Below are 24640 nucleotides of genomic sequence, written 5' to 3' on the forward strand. Positions count from 1 at the left end.
CATCTGGATCTTTGTTCATGTCATTCAGTCAGCTGGTAAACGAACGTGCTTCCCTGAATTCTGTGAGACACTCTAGGAAATTGAATTGAAGGAGGGGGTCACGGAACCTCTGGTCTGTAGCCAGTTGGTCAGCAGCACGGGTGACAGTCTGGGCTTGTGACGCATCTGAAGTGTGTGTGGTGGGGGGGACAGTCTTGTGGGACTGAGCCTTTAACCTGTGGGATCTGATGCTATCTCTGGGTAGATCGTGTCAGAACTGAGTTAAATCGTAGGACACCCTGTTGGTATTTCGGAGAATTGTTTGGTGTGTGGAAAAGCCTCCAAACAATGAGTGCCCCGAACTGAGGTGTTTAATGTGAGTAGTAAAGGAGACGAACAGGGAAGAAAGACAGAGGGCACACCTGGTTTTTCCCTACATAGGAAGGAAACAGCTGATGATTCTTTACAGCGGCATAAGGGCAGACGCCTGGAACTTCCCTAAGACAGCAAATTTAATGAAGAAAGCAAAGAACGTGCCATATGCAAGAGCCGTATCCTACCAGTCAATTGGGTTGGGCTCATTGGAGACTAATTTTCTGTGTTACATATGCAAAGTTTGGATATTTTCCACTATCTTTACTTTGTTTTATTGTGAAATACAACATTTAGAAAAGTGAATAAAACAAAAGTGTACAAGATAGTAAATAATTACAAAGTAGAACACCTAAGTAGTAGTCTAGGCTGGTTTTCCAGGAGGTGAAAGCCCTCTGCTAATAAGGCTTGGTTCCTAAGCTGACATCAGTTTTGCTTGATTTCAACTGGGTGGATTCAGTTGGTAGGAAAAGGGAAGCCCAGTAGCATCCATTTATAAGGGCAAGTTCTTCCTCCCCAGCAGAAAGGAAACCAAAGTTTTTTTTACCAATGTCCAAAGACAAGCCTTGTTTTCACACGTAGGACCGCACCTTATGATCTTTAGATGAACTACAGATTGAATAATCACCACACGATCAGTTCACTAACTTCCCAGGCAGAAGCCTTCTTCCTTGACAATTCTGCCTCACTGATGATTCCCACCATCCACTCCTGTCCTTAGTGCTGGACACCTCAGAAGAGAAATAATCAGGGAGATGCCTACAAGCATCCGCTGCTCCATCAGTTAACTCACCTGGGTGGCTATCAGCAGAGGAAACCACGTACCAGCACTTGAACAATTGGCCTAGGTGGATAGGGAGGCCAAGACCCAAGATCTGGGTTTCAGAGCACCTTCCCTCCACAGTACTTCCTGCCACAGGGCCCTCTCCATACCCCCTGGCAGGACATACCACATAATTATTTCCTCAAATTCGTTTTCCATCTTATCAATGGAAGAATGATGGAGGACTAGAGGGCTAAGATACGGAGGCACCTGGAGTTGTGTGAAGTGAATAGATATAGGAGTGTGCAGTTAATGGGCCTCAGACACCCTGGCATGGTTACGGGAGGTAGTGAGTCCAAGTTGGCGTTTAGAGCATTCCCAGCAGGGCTCCTTACCGCAAGCGTCCTGCTTTGACCATCCCCAACTCACTCTTAGTCCGGTTTCTCATTTCTCTTCTTTTCCCTGCATCTTCAACTCCAGTAGTGGTCCCTGTTAGGGGAGTGCCAAGAGTTCAGACATCTCTCTGCCCCCCAACTTCCGTACCTACTGGTAACCTCCATTGCATGCCCTTAAAGTAGCAGTGATAAACGGTAGGTCTTAAGAACCACAGATTACAGAGAACGGTAGAAATCATGCACCAAAGCTCAATGATATTTGTAGTAATATTGATAGATTCAGAGAGCATCCCTAAATATAGAGAGAGCTTTACATGCAAAACTCATGCTAAGAGGCATGTAATCATTCTAGTAAAGATAACAGCGTAATCTTTGATCAGGCATTTAAGCCATAGTACCTCTGTTCATTAGTGTAAAATTTACTATTTTATGTAACTGACCCAATCCTTTTAGATGAGAAATAACCCTCTAGTATTATATCATCATTCTGAGAAGAGAGGTGACGTGGGGAGAAATAACTTATCAAAAGTGAAAATAAAATGCCCTTTGCTGAAAAGACACCTCTCCCTTTGGAGATGGGTTATGGACACAGTGTTTTGACAGTGCTTTTCTTTTCCTTACTGAGAAGAATGAGAAAAGGGAAACATAAATGAAATTGGAATTCTCACCAAGGGAATCTTCTTAAAAAGTGTAAGGAAAAAAGGAAGTAAATTAAAAATGGTCTCCCCTTACTGGCAACTAAACGTGGTTAAATTGGGAAAAATTTTAAAAGATCCAAGAGGTCTCCTAAGGAAAATACCTAATAACTTTTTATGAAAGTAAGATTATAGGGGCACCTGGGTGGCTCAGTCAGTTAAGCGGCCACCTTCAGCTCAGGTCATGATCCCAGGTCCTGGGATCGAGCCCCACATCAGGCTCCCTGCTCAGCGGGAGGCCTGCTTCTTCTTCTCCCTGTCTCCTGCCTTGTGCTCTCTCTCTCTCTCAAGTAAATAAATAAAATCTTTAAAAAAATGAAAGTAAGATTATAGAGAAAATTTAAGATTAACAAATTACTAAATTATGTCTTGATTTGCTCCTAATTTTCCAAAATGGATTTTACAGATAAGTAAAGCAACCTCTTGTAGAATAGTAGCAAAATAATGCTTGTCTCTGACTGTTGGAATTGCAAGTAATTTTTTTCCTTTTTGGATTATCTATATTTCATCATTTTAAACATGAAAACTATATTATTTGCTTAAGAAAAAAGCTTAAAATTTTATGATGAACATCTTTTTTTAATTTTGATCATATTTACTATTTTAATGAACATTTTTAATATCGAAAATATATGGGAAGATTATGACTACAAACTACAAGTTTTGAAGAAAAAAACATACAAGTTGGTATAATAGAAAAGCGCTAGCTTTGGTGTGTTTTAGACTCGACTTTAAGGTCTACTCTTTCATCAGCTAAAAGATCTTGAATAAATAAAGTAACCTTATGGCTGCTCAATTTTTTTAGCATGAAGTAAGGAGAGTCAGGTAATCCACAGGGTCCCTTCGGGCTCTCCTATCGTATTTAGTGAATTTGGAGTCCAGACTATACGGCTGTGGAAAACTACCGCCACCTGGTGGCCGTTGTCTTTAGACAACGGGGGCTGTAGTTAAGGTATAAAATCATTCATTCATTCATTCATTCATTCACGCTTATACAGTATTTGCCTAGCATCTGTGTGCTGGGCAAGTGCCAGCATCATGGTTCATTCAATTTAGTGTTTTTCTAGATGATACTTTCTAGATGTGAGCCGTCACATGCTAGCTGTATGACTAAGGACATTATTTAATGGCTTCTGAGTCTGTCTTCAAGATCTGAAAAATAAAATAAATTCTAATCCACCTTACATGATTAGAAAAATTTAGAAATGATGGGTGTAAAGTATCTCACACAGTCCACGGCAAAGAATATTGGGTCAATAAATCGTAGCAATTATCCTTGGGAAGGTTACCATCTAGGAAGGGAAGTAAGACAAATATGGAAATCATTGCAACATGTGATGTGCCTTGAAAATACAAAGAAGGCACAAGGCACATTCCACAAAATGGCACAACCAAAATGCAAACAGACTGGAGTACAAAGGACATGTAGGAGTTGCTGATAACGGTTCCAGAATGGTGGGTGCTGGTCCACTCTGGAGGGTTCTAAGCGCAAGGGAAGCAATGGCCTGCCATGGAAGGGTTGGGGCAAAGAGTAACATCCCCAGAGCTGATCTCAGGAAGACTGATATTAATCTAATGTCTGTGACAATGAGGTTAAGAGACCATCGCCAGAATAGCTGGGCAGTAAGCACAGAGGACAGCGGCAAAGGAAGGGTGAATAGAAACAGCACTGAGAAACTATAAAAACATAGTCGAGAATGAAACTTTCCAAGACTTGAGACATTGTTAGATTTCAAATGAACTACCTGAGACTAAGAGAGGCTAAGATGTGCTTAGGGTCATGGAACCAACCAAAGCAGCAGTTGTAGGACTAGATTCCAAGGTTCCTGACTCCGGATCTAATACGCCTTCTCCACCCAGGTAAGAATTTAATCCCACTTTTCCCCCAGGTATGAACACTAAACCAATATGTACAGGTGCCTCGGGCAGAAAGAAACTTTGTAACTATTTTCTAAGATGCCAGGGGCTAGAAGGGAAATACTGTCACAAAATACTCTTATAAGAGTATTCACTGAGTTTTAGAAAGGGCATTATACTTAGAGGGAAATGAAATCCCAAGTGTGTTCCATTTTGAAACCCCTGTGGGATTTATAAGGGCTTAACTTTTAGTTGACACAAATTTTTTTTTTTTTCTGGCATCTTAGAGAAGCAGGCAATCTCAGAGGTGATGTTTTGACAAATAGTAGCCTAGCTCAGGACAAATGACAGGACGCTCTCATAAAATATACTTTGACTAGAACAAAGGCAAATAATGATATAATCCCCTGCAGCTATATGTTCGGAATGGAAACATTATATTGTTGGGAATGATAGGAAAAATAATATTGAAAGAAGACTAATGCTCCCTGAAGGTCCTGTCCGACGGGGGCGGGCGGAGGGGGAGTGTAGGATAATTCCATGATATGTGGAATAGTACGGTTCAGAAAAAAAGAAGGTGCCCGTTGAACTGAGACTGTGTTTGATCATCATAGGAGAGCTGAAACACTTTTTCATAGTCAAAAAAAATCAACATACAGCCAAAGAAGAGAAGCTGTTTGATAAGGCAATAAAAACTTCAAAGGGTAACTTAAAAATGTTTCCTAATTCATTTCAGCCTAAACTGGTCCCCGTGCCCGTCTCACGCCATCCCCCAGCTCCTTCACTGGAATATGTTAGCCGGTCTCCTTGGAAAGGAAACTGTGTCAAACTCCGGGGGTGAATGGGAGAAAAAAGTGGTGCTGGCAGAAAGAGAGGAAGTGTTTTTCTCAATTTAGCGCCAGAAGTAAGTGCCGGCATTGTCTCCCATGTGTTTGGGGACAATGGCACATACCACTGGGAACGCATTCCCTTTCCCAATCCCTTGCTCAGAGGCTTTTGGCAAGGGGCTGCAGAAGTCACAGCTACTTCTCCCTCCTCATCCCCTCATTTCTGAATCCCTTTCCTCCCTCTCAGGCGCAACACAGTTTCCACCTTCGTATTATTAGCATCATCACCCAGAGCGAATTCTCTTATTCTGCCTGCACATGCATGTCGAAGTGAAAACTCTTCTTCCTTACATAAACCTCGTTTCCTCTCTTCATAAGCATGCCTTGGCGGGGGTGGGGGCGGTGGGGTGCGGTGTTGAACATTAATCTCGGGTGACTTCAGAGCTGCACAAAGTAAAACCTGCATTTTTCCTAGGCTAAAGTAGACAAGATTAAATGAAAGGAGCCAGTGGCCAGTTGATGCTGATTAAGATGGGAGAGAAACTGGTTAATTACATGGGCTTCAGGCCAGTGTGCCCCCCTCCCCTCCCACAAAGTTCATGGACGGGTGTGTTTAGATTTCTCAGGCTTCCAGTGCACCGCTGCTGAACCTGCTGGGATAGCTGCCTGGCCCTTGGCTACTGCAGCATAGCTGAGGGGTAGAGAGACATATATTGTTTATTTCTAAAGATAGGTCTATTTATATATGACGCGATGTCTGTGTTGAACATCTTTTGGTTAGAAGGCAAAAATAATCACCCAGTTGCTACGTTTTACCTGTGCTTTCTCTCCTAGACTTATTTGTAGGCATAGAATATTATCTTTTAAACTGCTTTGTCCTGATATAATTATCTGTGCCAACTTCCGTTAGAATCAACTGTAAGAACTTCAATTAGAATCAAAATCGCTGGAGGAAGGAAACTAACCTTTTAAAATGCTGTATACTCAGGCCGCATGCCAGCTCCATCACTTTTACCTGAGCCAGGTAGGTCATAAAGCCAGGGCAGAATTCCTCTTAGGGCAAAACCTGGTTTCTTTATTTTTAGCGAGTCTGCAAGCTGTTCTGATGGGTTCCCTAAGTATTAGAGTGGGTCCCAGAGCTCAAAGCTTGTTTGGGCAGCCTGAGAAGGAGCAGGGGCAGTGAGACTCAGGTGGGAGGGCGGCCCAAAATGTGGTGGAAGCTAACTGGGAGAAGGGACCGGAGCCACAAAGAAACTTCTTGCACGGAGGATGGACAAGGAACTTGTTCTTTTAAATATTTATTATGCAAATTTCAATCATATACAAAAGTAGAATGCATGAACCACGCAGTCATCACTCAGCTTCAACACTTACCAACTCATAGCTGATTTTGTTTCTTCTGTAACCCCACCTACTCCCCCATCCCCAACCCCAGTGAATTATTTTGAAACAAATCCCAGACATTGTATCACTGCACCAAGTCCCGCCATGGGTTTGCTGAGCCATCTGTGCAGCAGCTTCCCTCCTCTTACCCACGTTTCAGTAAAGTTGACTGTACACACAGCTTTAGTGTCCGTGGTGCTTTGGAGGACGACAAAAAGCCGAAAAGTTTGCATATGGGCCAAAGTAGGTAAAGAACAAGACAGTGCTATGAGGTTTGAGGCAGAGCTGAGATTAACAGTGAGTGGAACTCTCAAAAAAAAAAAAAAAAAAAAGAGCAGAACTCTCAAGAATTCCTGAGATGATTGGGGGGAAAGGAAGGGAAGGAGGGAATGCTAGGTTTTCTACAGGAAGTCAGAGGAAGTCTTCATGCAGGACTCTGTGTGTCTGTGTGTTATTAAAATGAAGAGCGGCTCGAAAATGCTGCAAGTCTTGGGGACAGCCAGACAGCTGGCTTTTGGGTTACAGTTGCATATTCCAAGTTTCCTTTCCTTGAAAGGAAAGAAAATACTAAATTTAGACACCATCTTTTAATTCCTCTGCAATTTCCCTTTCTGTCTCTTTAACAAAAGCTGTCTTTAGACAACCAAAGCAAGGCATGTATTCTCCACGACGCCTTTCGGACACATGACATCGCTGGGGAAGAGTTGGTAAGCAATCCCAATCCCAATTAAGTTTTCAGCTGCTCTTTTGGTTAAGTCACTGTTCTTTAATAAATTGCAAAGAACAAGCAGATGTTACTCATTTATGGAAAATGGACCTAGATACCTACACAATTCTCCCGTGGGCTGAGGGGGGAGGGAAGAAAAATGGGGACCGTAGTTGGACTAAATACAGATTTGTCAAATTAATAATGCTCCTTAGGTTTATAGATAAACAGAGGGATTGGGGACCTGAAATGTCATCTTCTCTTAAGAACCATCTACACAGTTGATAACTGCCCAAATAATTGTCCAACATTGGATATACCATGACTTCTTTTTTGGCACACTCTATGGTGTGAGTTTCAGGTGCGTTACTTCCAGGATGGTTTATCTTGAGAATTGCTATTCATATGCTAACGAAAAGAAAAATTTTTTCTTTGAGAAAACATAACAGCCACTTCTCTATCTGACAACTTGTCCTTCTGTCTTAGGAAAAGACAGAGGCTTTCACCTGAGAAACAAAAATTATAAGCGATGTTAAGACAATTTATTGTTGAGAATACTGCTCTTCAGAGGCCTTAGAAAATAATATCCAGACATCCACTAGATGTCACTTGATGTTTGCTTTTTTGGTGAAGGTAGCATTTTCTTTTTTTAAAAGGTTTATCTGCAATTATGAATTGACGACTCCCAGTGGGTCCAAACTGGCAGGAAACAAGATGCAGCAATATTTGAGTGAAAGCAGGCAAAAGTCATTAAATGAGAACAATGATTATAACTTTAAATAAGATTTGGGTGGTTGTGGGGTTTGCATAATCCCTCCTGGCATTTGCAAGGATGAAGGGAAGCCAGCAGCTTTGCCCTCCTGCTGTGTTTAAACAAAAAATGGAAAATTGTAATGAACAGCTAGATTTTTCCTATCTTCCATTTTCTGTTTTCCTCCTCCTCCTCCCTCCCCATTTTTAAGAGAACACAGCTTTTAAAATGATTCCCTTCAATGAAGTTCTTTTGCAGCCTTTTAAGCCTAATTTTTCTTTGTTCAAATTTCTACCCACCGATTAAAGCCGTTTGAATCCGCATTATCTCAGTGAAAGGCATGCGGCAAAAGTCAATGGTGAAGATGTCTAGGGATTTTGTGAGGATTCTCTGGGGATACCCACTTCCCGTACTTGCTAAAAATCTAATAATCAGTTCCAGTAGAGACCATGTATCCTGGGGTTTTGTTTTGTGTAACTGCTATTTGTTTATTTTTTTTAACTGTCATTGTATTTTGGCTTCACGATGGTTAAATAAGTCTCAGTATTAAGTAAACTTCTCTGACCCTGCCTATTTCCTGTCTTGTCAAACCTTTCCCTGTAAGAATAACAGTGTTCTTTTATTTGGTAGTGTGCAGCATGATGTTTTTGGCATGCTCAACCTTTTTGACTTGCAAAAACTTGTGACCTCAAGCGTGAGAGAAGTGAATGCTTGCTTTAGTACCTCATAGGGTCCCAAACTTAGAAAGGGTCCTGTTGCATACATGTTAGAGTTGCAAAAGAATTATCAGCATATTTGTTCCCCAAACATTACAAATAATAAATAGGAATAGATTTTTTGCTAAATTACTGAAATTATTAAGCCAGAGAATACTCGAACATTTTGTTGCTACTAAACCTATATAATTCCTCAAATTGACCTAGCTAAACAAAGATGTAGTGCTTTTATTCACTGTGTTCTAGCTAAATAGTTCATATTTTAAAAAACATTTTCAAATCAGCACACATTATATGGCAGAGGTGGTATTCCTATCCTAAGTAGAAGAAGAGAAGAAATGTCTGTATTGCCTAGTCTTTACAAATCCAGATCTAAATCCTTGTCCAGTGGAGTCTATAACGTAGGGACGACCCAGATCAAGTATCAACCAAGGGGCATTTTTTTTTTTAAGGTGGCTATTTGATAGCATTTTTCCTGTCTTTTGGTTTATCTTCTATTTTTCAATAATGTAGACATTATGAGAATAAATACCATGGTGAACATCTCTTGCTTTTAAAAATTGGCAACTGCCAATTCTTATTTATAAATAAATATTTATCTTGAAATATTGTGAACTAATTGGAACATGAAGAAAGTAGATTGGGTTGATTTGAAGACATCATAGCATAAATTGTTATAATCACATAGCAATAATTCCGGTAATTTTCTGAACATCTCAGCTAACAAAAATTTTTTAAATATCTGAAGTAGGTGGAATTTGATAAAAAATATTATCAAGCAGTTGTCTGTCTCTTATCTTTGGTCTAGAAATACGATTCTAGTAAATAGTCTGTGATAGGCAGTAACAAATTAATATTTGAGGACTGAAGACACATTCATCATCCTGATCTGGATAACTTTTTTCTCTAAAGGTTTGAAACACAGAGCTCTAAACTCAGTTTAAGACTGTCTTAAACTTGTCATCAAACTTCCCTCTATTGTTCATTGTCATTAGGTATTTCTTCTTTTCCAGAGCTGAATCTAAAGAGATTTAAATAATATTATCAAAATTTATTGCATTCATACCACACACAGAAGCTCTCCTATACTGTAGCCCAAAACACTATTTTATTGTCTTCCTTTTATAAAAATAAAAATGAAATACAGATCTTCCTCGGCTTACAATGGGGTTACTCCCTGATACATCCACTGTAAGTCGGACAGGCATTCAATTTCCCTAAACTACCAAACATCCTCACTAATTAGCCTGGCCTACCTTAGGCACACTCAGAACACTTACATAGCCTACAGTTGGGTAAAATAATTAACTCAGAGCCTATTCTATAATAAAGTGTTGACTATGTCATATAACTTATTGAATACTGTACTGAAAGTGAGCAATAGAATGGTGTATCAGCTGTTTGCTCTCCTGACCCTCTGGCTGACTGGGGGCTGCAGCCCAGGGACCCTGCCTGGCATCACCGGAGAATCACAGACTGCACATCACTATCTCAGGAAGAGATCAAAATTAAAGTTTACTGAATTTGTATTGCTTTCACACCGTCGTAAAGTTGAAAAATTCTAAACCAAACCATCGTAAGTCAGGGCCATCTGCACAATTGATTTATGACCTTTTCCACTTTTTAATATAAAGCTATAAGATGCCGTAATAAAATGAAAAGGATTTAAAAGTGAAAAACTGGCATGTTTTAAAGAAACACCCTTCAAGTAAAAAAGATGAAAGCCCAAAATAAAAGCCATAAGTTATTGGCAGTCTTAGCTCTATTGTAGAGTTGTCCTGGGTATGGATTTGGAATTCAGACTGTCTGGGTTCAAACCTCAGCTCCATCACCCACTAGCTGTGGATTTGGGCAAGTTAATGATCCTCTCCAACCTGCAATGTCTTCTTATGGTAAAATGGGAGAAATGATATGGATTATGTTCCTTTTTTGGAAGAGTCAATAAATTCTGTTTGCAAAATGCTTAGCACAGGGCCTGGTCCCTGATGAGTGTTTCATAGGATCTACTATCAAAATCATTATTATAAAGCTAGATAATAATGCCCTTACAAACTTTGGCCATTTTTATATCATCCGTTGTATTTATCCGATGAGAACTTTGCCAAGAACTGAGTGGTTGGGGCCAAATTTCTATGTCACTAAAGCACCTGAAATACACCTTGAATTTAGTTTGTGATTAGTTCTACCACCTGTTTAATACAAACACAAGAATCAATGAATTTGCTTGTTATAAATTCTTCATATTTGTAATAACTATAAAAATATTTAAAAATTGCTTCAGAGCATCTATTAATCTAGAGAATACTTGGCAAAACAATTGTTAAATATTTACCCATTTAAGAGAGAATACAATGAGGTATTAGGCAATATGAAACATATTCATTTGCCACTTATTCTCTCCTTTTTAAAAATTAGTCTAAAATACACCCCAGTATTCTGCAAAGCATTGACTAGTGACGAATGCAATCCATGCTCACAGAACAGTTTTGTTCACTACTACCATAGTTGAGATCGTTTAGCAATCTTAATGCCAATGAGTTAAAAGGACATATGATTAATATAAATAATCTGATTTAGTAGAGCAAATTATGTACTATATGGTTCTACTGTGGCAGCAGTCCAGCCTAAAAAAGAATGCTCATCAAATACTGAGCTACAGTATTTACAACAAACATTGACCAAAGTAATACAAACAGAATGAAAATGACAAAATTCAGACATCTTAAAATGATCACTCAATCTCTCTTGAACACATATGCACACCAGAATACTGTGGTTTTTTTTCACATTTTTTGAAATTATGGAATCCTTTTTTTTTTTCTTCCACTGAGCAGCATTTTCCATCACCAATTGATTTGCATTTGCAAGGCCAGCATTATAGATGCAATTTATTCCCTCCTGAGACTAGGGTTGCAATTTTAATGGACCTCCGATAGATGTAGCGGGAAAATAGCATGTCAGTGTTCACACAGGTTGTAACAAAGGGAGCCAAAGGTAGTGTAATCTTCCACTCAATTACACATCTTTATATTTTCAGTGCCTTATACTTACAGCTAAGTGGAACATTTATCAGACTTACTACTACATCAAACACTGAGAAAGATCTTACATTATGAACTTTGGTAGCTTTTTCCATCTTCAACAGTTATTCATACTCTCCTCATACACTCCTACTTCACTCCTCCTGCATACTTAGACAAATAGTATCTATTTTAATCCTCCTGATGGCCATGTAAGGTGGACATTATTATCCTTTTTTGAATATAAATAACTCAATCTAGGGATGTCTGGAGAATCTAGTCCTACATGGTTTGACCTTTTGAACAAATCCTTTCGAATGTACCACTACTACTCTTCAATTTCAGCTTGATATGCTATGGTTTTCCCCCAGGCTTGTGTTGATTTAGGCACTTTCTAAGGGTTTGCCTATTATTCTAGACTAGATCTAGTCAAAAAAACTTAAACCCTTTATATCACCATAGCATTACCTTTTCCTACTCTTTATTCTATAGGAGAAACATGCTTTCCCTACATACAGCTTATTATGGAACAGTCCCCACTTTTCCAAATATCCTGCTCTTCTTGACGTTCTCTCTTCGGGTTTCCACAAAAATGTTAAAAATAAGAATTTGGAGGTAACAACATATGGACTGTGTGATAATCCTAAAATAGTCAATTTACAACTGCCAACACATTCTGAGCCTTCTTCCTTTTTAAGTATCTTTGGGGACATTTATGGTTGTTTCTCCATCTATCTCCCCTCTTCCACTTAACGCTCAGTGTGGTTCTAGGGAGGTTGAGCCCGCCTGGGGCTCCTGTGTATCTATCTCCTGGCCAATGATTGGTTCAGTGGGAGGCACGTGACCTAAGCCTGTCCGATGCCAGCAAATTTGAGACTATTGCTGGGAATTATCAATCAAAGATGCTCACTCTTTCCCAGCTGACTTGAAAGCGGAAGCATTAGCCCCAGCAGGAAGTAGCCGCCATCTTAAAACCAAGAGAGGTTCCAGCCTCAGGATGGAGCTGACGCCTTGGTGTGCGAAGTGGAAAACAGCAGAGAATTGGATACTTGGTGACATCCTTGATGCAGCCTTGTCTGGTATCTTTCTACCTCTGAGCATTTTAGATGATGAATACATTCCCTTTTTATGGTTTAAGCCACTTAGAGTTGAAGTTTTTGGCCACTTGCTACTCTTAGCCATCTTACCTTACACAGCGCTCCCCATGTTTTCCCACAACTGCTAGCTCTAATGGCCCCGCAGAGCTGGCAAGACCAAGCCCTTCTACGCATAGGTTGTCTTGTTTTAATGGGACCACGCTCCCTTTTAAGAGAACCTGATTTTTTTTTTTAAAGCACATTTAAATTGCACAATCAGGATTTAAAATAGTGACCAAAAGTGCTTACATCTAAAAGTTCTCAGCCCCGGTCCAATATTATCATGCTGTGAGCCGTGAAAGAGCTGATAAGCTGATAGAACGTATTTTTCTCACGACTCTTTGTTTCTTTGAAGTAAACACCTGGGACTGACAGAGTTTGATGTCCCAGCTTTTTGGATCCCCAAAAGGATTACAGCATGATTTTACAACCTCTCACAAACCCCTCCTCTACCAATGAAAATTACTAGGTACTATAAATCTGTCTTTAAAAAAATATTAATTGGAATCAAAATGTGCTTTGAAATGAGTTATTTAATTTTATGTTAGCTCTCTTAGAGTTTTCTGAAATGTCTTCTAATTGCTTCAACATGGTGGTGAAATACTTTATGCATGTAGCTTTAGAAGTCAGTGATACAACAAGGTGTACGATGAAAATAGCAGTCCTCTGCCTACCCTTCTCCATCTTAAGTCAAAACACTTTCAAGTGCTTATTTTCTTTGTTTTCATGTTTCTAAATAATATGCATGCAGCTATTTCCTTTTCCTTTTTTTTTTTTTCAGATGTAAGCACTCTCTACTGGTTTTCCTTTTTCTTTTCTTTTTTTAAAAAAGATTTATTTATTCGAGAGAGAGAGAGAAAGCATGCACAGGAGCGATCAGGGGAGGGGCAGGGGAAGAAGGAGATAAGCAGACTCCCCACTGAGCAGGGAGCCCCACACAGGGCTCCATCCCAGGACCCTGAGATCATGACTTGAGCCTAAATTAAGGGTCAGGCGCTTGACCATCCGAGCCACCCAGGTGCCCCTTTATTGGTTTTCTTCTCAGCATACTCTTTTGTGGCACACTCCTCCCACCTTGCTGTCCCTCTTCCTATCCTCCCAATGCAATTATATAGCAATATTTTGGCTAGATTTATAGCTCAGCCACACAATATACTATGGTAGCATGTTTATGTAACTTCATTAATAACAGCCGCTTTTTTTGTTGCTTAATTTTTTGTGTGTTTATCACTAATTTCTCACCAATTCTTTGATAGAATAGTAAAACTCCTTTGAATGGAAATCATCACAAGATGATCTATCCATTTCTTTTTCTTTTTCCTTTTTTCTAGATTCTTCTATCTTTAGTGCCCCCTGTCTCTGGCCTCAATCATGGTTGACTGGTCTCCAGCCTGCTGTTCAGCTACCATCCTGGGACTCAGCATCTTCTGAGGAATTCCCTTCATCTCTGTCCCTTGGGGGATTTCCTATACCTGTATCCCATGATTTCCTACTTTTGGCATATATCCTCATTTTGGTGAATCACAGTCTCCAGTAGTTTCTTAAAAAAAATTTTTTTTATAGTTAGGTGGCACAACAAACATATGGTAAAGTATATTCAACTTGTGTCCGGCCCAATTAATTTTTGTATACATATTCATATAACCACCATTGATACTGAATATCAGGGCGCCTGGGTGGTTCAGCCCATTAAGTGTCTGACTCTTGATTTCGACTCAGGTCATGATCTCAGGGTCGTCAGATCGAGCCCAGCATTGGGCTCTGCACTGAGCATGGAGTCTGCTTGAGATTCTCTGTCTCCCTCCCTATCTGCCCCTCCCCCCACTCTTGTGCTCTAAATAAATAAATTAAGTAAGTAAATCTTAAAAAAAAAAAAATACTGAATATCTCCAGCATTCTACAAAGTTTGCTCATGTCTCTTCCAAGTCAATACCCTCCACCATCACACCACCCCCAATAAGGTAATCACTATTCTGACTTCTATCACCATCAATTAGTTCTTCCTGTTCTTGAACTTTATGTAAATAAACAGAAAGTATGTACTCTTTTATATCTGACTCTCTTTTACTGTTTATTATATACTTGGAAGAGTCATCCGTGTTGTTGCATGTACTAGTAGTTTGTTCTTTTGTTTGTTTTTTACTGTGGTATGTGGTATGAAAGTAAAGTATTCGGATGTTATAAATATAGCTGCCATAAATAGTCTTGTTCTGTCTTTTTGTTGGACACATGCACTCATTGTTTGGGGGTATATAACCTAGGAGTGGAATTGCTGGGCCATGGGGTAGCCATTAACTTCTTGAGAAATGGCGCAGTTGGAAGTATTTATGATAGGTTGTGTGTTAGGTTAGTCTAAACTACACTACAGTGACAATAAGCGTCACATCTTTATGGTTTACTGTATTAAGTCTCTTCTTGCTCACACAAGTCTGCTGAAGGTCAGGCAACCCTCCGAGGCAGTTATCTTTCATGAGGTAATTCAGTGATACAAACTGTTCCCATCTTATGGTTCCACTATCTCAACAGGAGACCTCTTTAGAAAGCGTAGAACTCATACATCCCCCTTCAATGCGTTGGCCAGGAAATGACATGTCACTTCTGGGCACACCTACTTGATTAGAATACATGATCCCACCTAACTTGGAGAGGTCTGGGAAGTATAGTGTTCCATGTACCAGGAAGGAAAGGAGAAACAAATCTTGGTGAGCATAAGTAATGTTTGACACACTTCACCTATCTGTCAATACCTCTGTTCTAATGTCACACTGAAATGAAAGTTTGGCCAGGTATTAAATCTTAGGTAGAAAGAACTTATTTTCCTTGGAATTTTGAAGTTGTTGCTCCATTGTCTTTTAGCTTCCAGTGTTACTTTTAAGAAACCCAGTGCCATTGTGGTTCTTTATGTGGGAACTGTTTTTCTCTTTAATCCGAGTATATCCTAGTATCCGGACATTTCATGATGATATGCTTGGTATGGATATTTTACTTTCTTATTTTTCATCCCTATGTTTTTGTACTACTTTCTGCAAGGCTCTCTCAACTTCCCATTCTTCTACTGATTTAAAAAAAAATTCTACTTTTATATTTGTAATTTTTAGATTTTTCTTGTTCACTTACTATTTCCCTTTTATTGCATCCTCTTGTTTTATGGATGCAGTAATGGTTAATTAATAAAAGTGTTTTCGAAGTTTTCTTCTCTGGATTGCCTCTCTTTTTCTCCATGGTTTATTTTTTCCCATTTACTTGTAGTTGCTTTGGGTTTTTAAATCTATCTTTCATATTAGAGAATTTCCTCATATACCTGGAGCTCTTTGGCTGCCTGTTTACATTTAGGTGTCAAGGAATAAAAAGTTGATTGGAAGCCCTTTGTAGGACTCTCTGACTGCTAAGCTTTCCTGTAGAGCCATGAAGTGGGACCCAGGCATTTTGTTGGGTGACTACCATGTCAGTATTGGTAGGTGTGTTCTTTTAGGGCTGCTCACTTTCTCCACAGAGGAACTTGCCTGTCTCCTCCATGGGGAGTATAAGCTTGAACGTCAACATTCATGGAGGTAAAGGAAGGAGACTTAAGAAGCTAAGTCCCTGAGAGCTGGAGAAGCCTTATGCTTCAGAATAATGGATTTTACTTAATTCTGTTCTGTCTAGCTCCGAGCCATCACGAGTCCAGAACCATGCTGGTTCAGCATCTCTAGAGAGCAAACATCTTGCTTTTTACCAGAGCAGGAGAGAGATACCTAGCTGTGGGGCATAGGGAAGGGTCTATAACTTAGGCAGATTTCAACAAAGTCTTTGTTTTTTGCCCCCTCTCCATTCCCTTCATCTTCCAAATATCAGGGACCACCAATTCCTGACCTCTCAGAAATTTTTTAGAGCAACTTATCTAGCTTCTTCTTGGCTTCCTCTTCCTAGGTTTTTAGATTTCTCTACTTTGATCAGTTAGTTACCTCTTCTTTCAGCTTCCCATCTTCCCAAATGTAGTTGACAATTCCTGTCTGATTTTCCTCTACAGCTTTTTTGTCTTTGGTGTTTTCGCCTTCATTAATTCCCTCACTGTCATTTTCAGTAGGTTGTAGAAAGAGTTTTTTTATAAATGCTTACTCTTAATTTTCCATGTTTATTTTGAATCATAATTATTTTATAAGGCTAAAATATAATCATATCACTCCTCTTTCTGAAATCTGTTGCTAGAACTGTAACACCTACAGCTTTAATTCTAACCTTATGTTAGCATGCAAAATTTTTCATGATTTGACTCAGGAACACTTCCAATCTTAACCCAACAATGCAGCATGGCAGGTTATTTGCTCTTTTTCAAACATGCCTGTTCTTTCTTATTTTCAAAGCCATGCATAGACCATTTCCATTACTTAGAATCTACTTTTCTTCCCCCTACGAAACATCTACTTATTCATTGCCTCCCCTATGAAGCATTCTTTGACCCCTCCAGACCAAAGTAATTTTCTTCCTGTGTGTTCACATAGCACTTAATATACCTGTATAAAATAATAATTTCTACTTTCCCAACTTTACAATGGAGAATTTAGATGTAGTATTTCCCAGTCCCACAATGGAGGACTGCTGTACATAATATCAGCCCTCAAAGGTTAAGACTGTGTCTTCTTCTTTGAATTTTCTAGCACTTGGCAGTGTCTTCCATATCTCAGGCATATGCATTTCAATATATCTATGACCAGTGAGTGAATAAGGAAGAGACAATATAAGACCCCTTGGGTGATATAAAGCAAAGGCACCAAAGCACAAAACCTTCACCTGGGAGTCAGCATTTTCAAGTTCTGATTTTTGCCTGACTTGGGCTTGCAGTATGTAATTTAGCATAACTCACTCTGGTCTTTCCGCTCTCAAATGTGCTCCCTTGTAGAATAGGGATCTCTTCCAGAATGTCTTTGCTTTCTGGAGAAGGGCTGAGGAACTGCTTTGAGCTTCAAAGCTCTTGGGCCAGCTATAACAAAGTCACAGGCAAGTCTGTTTCAAACTCTGTAGCTGAATTGTTTCCTAATTGTGCTAGATAAAGACTTCCTTCCACATGCAGGAAAAGCAAGGACTCCCCCATTGGTGAATGTCCTACATCTACACGCTATGAACTGCCCGCAACTGAGTCTGTGCTGTCCTTGCTGGTAGTTACCTCCTCTGGGATATATCACCCAGGCTTTTTACAAGATGCACCCTTTCGCCTGATCTTGTTTGCTCAATACTGACCTCAGATGAGGCTATACACAAGTCCGCACCCCACAGCTGTCTCTCTTGGTAATCATGTCTCAGGCCAGGATTTGTTTTGTAAAAGATCCAGCTGCATGGAAAGTCCCCATAATTGCAAACACTCAGTAGAATCCTCAACGTTTGTGGCTGAGACTTTCAGGTGAGAAAACCTGTGAAGGATTGACCCCTCTCACGGCGTTTCACGACCGTGAGCTTTTTCCTCAAATGCCTGACTGGAGACTTCAGACAAACGTGTTCTTCCTTCAGAGCGTTAGCTCTGTAGCCAGCCAGCCAAGGGATTTTGTTCTTTTTTTGTTTGTTAGCTTTTGGCAGTTTACCCATTTTGCATCCATGTTTGTACTCCCGTAAAAATAGTGCCGGTTGTGAGAATCCAACAAGATAGCGTCTGTAAAGCAAGTAGCACACAGTAGGTGTCCCCTTTTGGCATTTCTCCTCGTGGAAGGAGTGTCCAAGTTCTCTCTAGCTTTTTTCTTCTGTTCATGCTTTTAAAGAATTTCTTTGGTCTTTTCCTGCTCTGCTCACTGGTTGCCCTCTTTCATTCTTTCCTTCCGGATGAACACTTTTCAGTTTAAACTGTACCTTTAAAAGTTTAAATTTAACAAAATGTATTCTATTTTGGTCAGATCGCAACATCTAGTTTGTGACTGTTTCTTTTTCACTTAAGTTTTCTTTTTTTCTGAAAGTTTGTATTGGTCTTGGTTTGGTGGCTCTAGAGAAAGGTAATTCTGGGTGGAGTTTGGGAGACGTTTTCTTCAGGCATTCCTGCTCATGGTTGGAAGGACAGAGAGCCAGACGAACCTGTTGGCGAGGTGGTATTCTGGAAGGGGAGTTGCTGGGAGTGGTGGTAGGGAGGTATGAGGGTTAGGAAACACAGAAGAGTCACAGAAATTCAAAAACAAGAAATGACACCCCACAAGAGCTCATGGAGCTCGCAACGTTGCCAGAAACTCAAACCATTCTTTTTAGGGGTATTCTCCTCTCCTCTTCCCTTCCCCCACATATGTTCTGTTCTCCTCTCATTTAGCCCATGTCCCATGATGGCCATCCCAGCCCCCGTCTCCATGACCTTACAGCTAAGTCAGTATCTCAGGTACCCAAGCCCAAACACTTCAAGAAGGGAATCTCATTGGACCGTTCTTCTTTCCTCCCCCAGCCCTAGGTTACTGGCCTGCCTACGGTGGGGCTGTCCTCAATCAGAGTCCAACTGCATGTTGTCAGGGAGTACAGCGCCACTTGGAACCTCTGTGGCTTCCTGGGTCTGTCCCAGCTGAAAGGTAAGTCTCTTAGGAAACAATGGGGCTAGAGCAGTGCTCTGGATTTGATAAAAATATCAATATTGGGATGCTGATTGGAAGTGAGAAATTTTTAAAAGTACAACTAATATGTCAGAAAAATATATCCTATGATACGAAGTATTCTTGGAAATTTCCTCTAGTAAGAATTTGCCCACCTAAGGGATCACTCTCCTTTTGGAAATATTCCTTTATGGGACAGCTGTTGGCAAATAATTCTGAAGTGACATCATCTCAGACTTTAAAACCTCTGGAAGCTCCTAAGATATGGCATCACAGGTGGTTTCCCTGGCCCCTTTAAGAGGGAGCAGCCAAGGGGTGTGTGCCAGAACTGAGCCGGCATACCTGCCCGTAGAGTTTGATGGGAAACAGGCCTTCACGTGTGTCCCCTGCACTCATCCCACACATTGGCACAATTATGCTTGACAAGGGAGCTCCCGAGGGCAACAGGCCAAGGCCGGGGGCGGGGGGGGGGGGGTCTTTCCCACTATGCCGGAGACCTGGCCTTTACTCATTCATGTGACCAAGCCAAATCATTGACACAGACATTAGATATATTGTCTGAAATTCTCTCGTCTTGGATTATGTGTCTCACGCGTCACATCCTGCCTAAAATTATCCTACGTACGTCCAGGGGAGAGACATAAAACCTCACCTGCTTTTCCTCGTCCCCCCCTACTTGGCCTGCCAGTGACTCTGTCCCTCTTCAGCTCTCCCCAGTCCTTTCTCCTCTGCCCTGGGCTCCCATTTCTGCCTGCTCTATGATAAATCCATGTTCCCCAACTCCCCCAGTGTGACTTTAGAAGTAACCTGCAAGCATATCTGGTCTGTGGAGCCACATTGCCAGCCATCATCTGAATCCCCCTGCGGGGAAGATGGGAGCACAGCTTGTAAGTCCCAAACTGACGAGGTGACTGCCACTGGGATGTGACGCTCAGTTTCTCCTTTTCCTTCTCCAAGTGCCTAATGACAAGTCCCTCAGTTTGGATGACGCAGGTGCTATACTCTGCTGCTTCTCCTTTCATTCCTATTTTCTCGAAGCCAGCTTTCATAAAGGGCGGATGACTAGGCACTGGTAGTTTGGTTCTCATTATGAGCATGAAAACTGGGACTTCTACCCTCATTACTTATCCCCACCCATTTTCATTTATTGAATCTGAAACATTACATTTAGCCTTCCTATCAAGTTCAGTGGCTTCCTTAAGAAATAAGAATGTAAAGTACCTCTATCATCAATGATAAAGCATCATTTGATGACATTTTAAATTAAAAAAAAAAAAACTTACCCCCAAAGCACAGTATTTAAGCAAGCTAGGTGACAAATGTGAGACAGAGAAGAGGGTTATTTATTGTTTTTTTAGCAACTTTTCTCCTCTTTGGCTAAGAATTCTTTGAAAGAAATGGGTCCGCTTCATGTTGCTGTTGAAAAACCTCCCAAAGACCATGTTGGTGTTTTAGTCTGTTTTCTACATAAAGAGTGTTTCGTGAAAGACACGCCCAAAGAGCATCAGACCAGAGCTTGGGAACCTCGATCTGTTCCAGAAACCAGAGTTCCCACATAACTACATAATGTGTTGCTATCAGGTTACAGTCCTGCCACAATTGCCTAATGTAACATTGAGTTCAGGGGCGCTGCCGTGGGGAGGTGTAATTACCAGGGGCACGGCTCAGGCTGAGTGGTTGCAGTACTCAGGAATTCACGTGCATGATCCATGGGCAGGCCAGTGCTCCACCTCAATCTTCAACCCCAAGGATATCCAGGATTAAACTTCCCAAGGTCTTTCCCCCCCTCTCCGAGGTAATATTGCATATCAGCTGCTGTTTCTATGACACAGAGGTCAAGGAAAGGGTAGCGTTTAATTGCATTGCTGGTCTTGCTTGCATGATCATGTTTTCCTGCTTCCAAAATGTCTTTATTTCAGAATCCCCAAAATGATTTCTGACAAGCCCTCCGATCTTTCTTTTGCAGTGGGAGGGAAAAAAAAGTTGATTTTCTATAACAGGTTCGGGATGGTGATGATGATGGCTTATGATTAAATTTAGTCGTTTTCATATACAGTTTGAACCTGTGCCCATTCCTGTTCTAACTCCTCACCCAGTCCTGGATCCTGACCTGAAATGAGCCAGGCTCACTAGTAGAATTCATGGAGTTCAGGAAGTCTAGCTGGATGACAGGGTTGAATGTTGATTTCACACATTTATGAAAGCAACAGGTAGAAATAGAAGATAAGACCCAATTCTACTTCCTGTGGCTGGTGGTGTTTCCAGTTGAACTTAGCATATTGAGGCTCCCAGGAGTGAAGCCCAATCTTGATCACCAGAAACTAAAGGAACTCTGATGTACGTATGAGAAAAACCTGGGATTTCAATCCTCTACATCTATTTCTCAGTTCCTATTTGCACCACATGCATTCACGAATGTGGTCCGGCACAGCCCTGAGTTGCCACCCTCACAGGCTTGGTGGGCCACCTCCTCTGACCCTGGATGACCACGTCCCTGTGGCTTCTAAATCCTATGTCTTAAGCCTGATCATTACCCCCAGCTCCTAGCTCCCTCTGTGTCAGTGTGGGTCATGGTTTACCTCTTTTAATGGCAAATTCCTTGGCTGAAAATTATCCAGATGTCCTGGAGAAATAAGTGGGCAAGAGGGTTAAATAGTCCCGTATAATGATGATTTTCAAAAATTTTTTCTAAGTAGCAGAATGTTCTTTCTTCAAATTAAATCTTATGCAGATGCCCAATATCTAAAGCAGATGAATGTGGCACTGTGGAGATGTTCCATCATGCGGTCATGATCACCTTCAGGAACCTTCATGAACTCCAAGGCTCCTCAGGACATGGACTGGAAACCACTAACGTACAGGATTCTAAAAGGAAAGGGGAAACCAAAATGTTTGCGGCTCATTTCAACAGCTGTTTCACTCAGTAATTATAATTTTATTCCCATGACCTGCCTCTGAACCTAAGCTTCCTGGATCCTATTCAAAGCAAGGGATGGGGGTGACCTATAGTAACGCTGCCTGCCCATCCCCTCACTCAATTTCTTCAAGTTTTCCCCCAACTTCCTGCTCTTGTAAATTCTGTGAGCCTCTCATCAAAGGATCTAGATTCCAATTCTAGTTCTGCTCTTTCAGCTGCGTGTAGGGATCATTTGCACTCCTGGAGACTTGATATCATCCTAGTTGATAGAAATAATAATACCTACTCTTCCTTTTGTGAGGATGAAACTCAAAGCTAATTGTATGAAAGAATTGTGTGAATTATGTCTTCTATATACTTTTTAAGTTACGTAGAATACATAAACATACACTGCTGGAGACAAGAGAGAGATCACCAAAGAAGTTTGGCCGGACTGTAATCACCATTCTTAAAACCTTAACAGATCTGGAGCTACACATAGAGGATACAAATTTAGGAGGAAATGACCTGCTTTTTTTTTTTTTTTTTTTCCCCCAGCATCCTCCCAGTGTTATGGACACAGAATTGACCTATAAACTATGGTCACAAATCTCAGCCTGTGCTAGAGGGAAATTTAAGAAAGATGGACATCTTCTCGGATAATGTGCTACAGAGCAGAGGATGGTCGCCAAACTCAGGTCTCTGGCAGCACTGGGAAAACTGAATTTCTGGACAACTAGTGTAGCATGTTTGAGCAAGCACATATGTGAGGCTGCAACAGAGTGAGGCCAGTTTCCACATCTCTCCTGGGTCAACAGAGTGAAAGTTGGACAGAACCCTTGTCGGCCTCCATGAATTTAAACAGGAGCTCTTAGGACCCTGGAGAGAAGGTTGATGAGGATTGGCAGTGGCACAAAGGGACACCTGTTAGGACAGTAATCCAAGACCGGTATTAACCCCACGGAGCCATATTAGCACTTCCCCATGCAGCTGCAAGGCAGACTCAGAATCTCTTTCACCACAGCATTATAGGAAAACGCTTCCCAGAAGTAAGAGGTGCATGAGCCATTTCTGATCTAGTCCAATCCCTGTCGCCATCCTGGCCCTACCATCATGCTGTGACTAAAGAAATGGAAACCAAGGGACCAGGAGAAGCCCATCCCCTGAACTGTGCTGCCTCTGGAGACTCGTCAGGGCTGGAAACCCATCAGCACATCTCCTTTCCAGAGTGTTCCTGTGTGGCATCTCCGCTTCCTTTTACGTCTTCCTTCAAGGCAGAGATGCCATCTGCTACGATTTGGGTACACTCCCTCTGCCCACGCTGAAGTCACAGAGCACATCGTCAAATTACTGTGAGGTGGGACGCCTGGGTGGCTCAGTCATTAAGCGTCTGCCTTTGGCTTGGGTCATGATCCCGGGGTCCTGGGATCGAGCCCGGCATCGGGCTCCCTGCTCCGTGGGAAGCCTGCTTCTCCCTCTCCCACTCCTTCTGCTTGTGTTCCCTCCCTTGCTGTGTCTCTGTCAGATAAATAAAATCTTAAAAAATTACTATGAGGTGAGGTGCAGGGAGGTCCCCAGTTCCACAGAGGGCAATGGTAAGGACAGGAAACCACAGGGCTTTCGAGGGGAAGGAAAACAGAACGACTCAACCGACGGGATTATCAATGACACAATGGACTCTGGAGAGCTAACAAGTGACTTTTATAATATTGTATAAAGTTGGCAACGACAGCTGGCTCTACCCCGAATATTTTTGATAACTTCTTAGTTTGCTAAGCTTCTTGGTGATTTGGAGTGGTGGTTCAGCCCAGGGGCTGTGCAGCCAGATTCTGTGAGTCACTGCTCAGAGGGCCCCCATGTGAGGCTGCTGGACGGGGGCCATGCTTTCTCCTCTCCCAGCCTCTGCCCGGATGGATTGTTGCATCCCTTCGCTTGTCCACTCCCTGCCTGTCTCCACTCCTGTGGTTGCTGCCCCTTTTCCCAGGCTGCCAGTGCCCCGCCCTTTGGGTATTTCCTCCCTCCTCGCCCAGAAGAGCTTTTCTCCTCCCAGGCCCCTCTGTTCTCACTTCCCCCCTTTTCGCCATAATCTGTCTCCCTCCATGTGTTCCCGTCTTGAGTTCCACCCTTCCTTATTCACACCCAGTTGTCATCTCACATCTTTCTCTAGCCACTTTGCTCTTTCTATTTATTTTTAAAGATTTTATTTTTATTTATCTTTTTTTATTTTAGAGATAGAGTGCACTTGGGGGGAGGAAGAGGGAGAGGGACAAGCAGACTCCGTGCTGAGCACAGAGCTCAATGCCAGCCTCCATCTCAGGACCAGGGATCATGACCTGAGCCTACACAACCCCAAAAACCTATTGGGAAGAAAATACAACCCTAGGACCTCCTCGGTTCAGCGGTGAGCCATATTACTCACTCAACATTATAAGTGCCATGTATTCGCTTTTACCTTTTAAAATTAAACAGACAAAGCACACATGCCTGGAACTAGAGCATAAATAAATGTTAACAGCTTTGGTAATGCAAAGATCATGTCTATAATTGTAGTTTATTCGACGAAAAAAAGGAAATGTTGACCAAGGTTGACAGAGGATGAACTAGTGATGTA

The 24640-nt window shown here is 41.4% G+C and overlaps 1 long non-coding RNA gene across 2 annotated transcripts; it reads left to right on the forward strand.

The window, feature by feature from the left end:
* Window positions 1-6897: 6897 nt before the first annotated feature.
* LOC112833179 (uncharacterized) lies at window positions 6898-24520 on the forward strand. 2 transcript variants are annotated; one of them, XR_012373747.1, is made up of 3 exons: window positions 6898-6978; window positions 18998-19112; window positions 22588-24520. It is a non-coding gene; the product is annotated as an uncharacterized lncRNA (long non-coding RNA). The 2 variants fall into 2 exon arrangements; XR_003210567.2 differs by lacking the exon at window positions 22588-24520 and adding an exon at window positions 19923-19986.
* Window positions 24521-24640: the final 120 nt, after the last annotated feature.

This window comes from Callorhinus ursinus, unplaced genomic scaffold (assembly GCF_003265705.2).
Source record: "Callorhinus ursinus isolate GAN/ISIS: 27379988/994484 unplaced genomic scaffold, GSC_fseal_2.0 scaffold25, whole genome shotgun sequence".
Classification (NCBI taxonomy): Eukaryota; Metazoa; Chordata; class Mammalia; order Carnivora; family Otariidae; genus Callorhinus; species Callorhinus ursinus.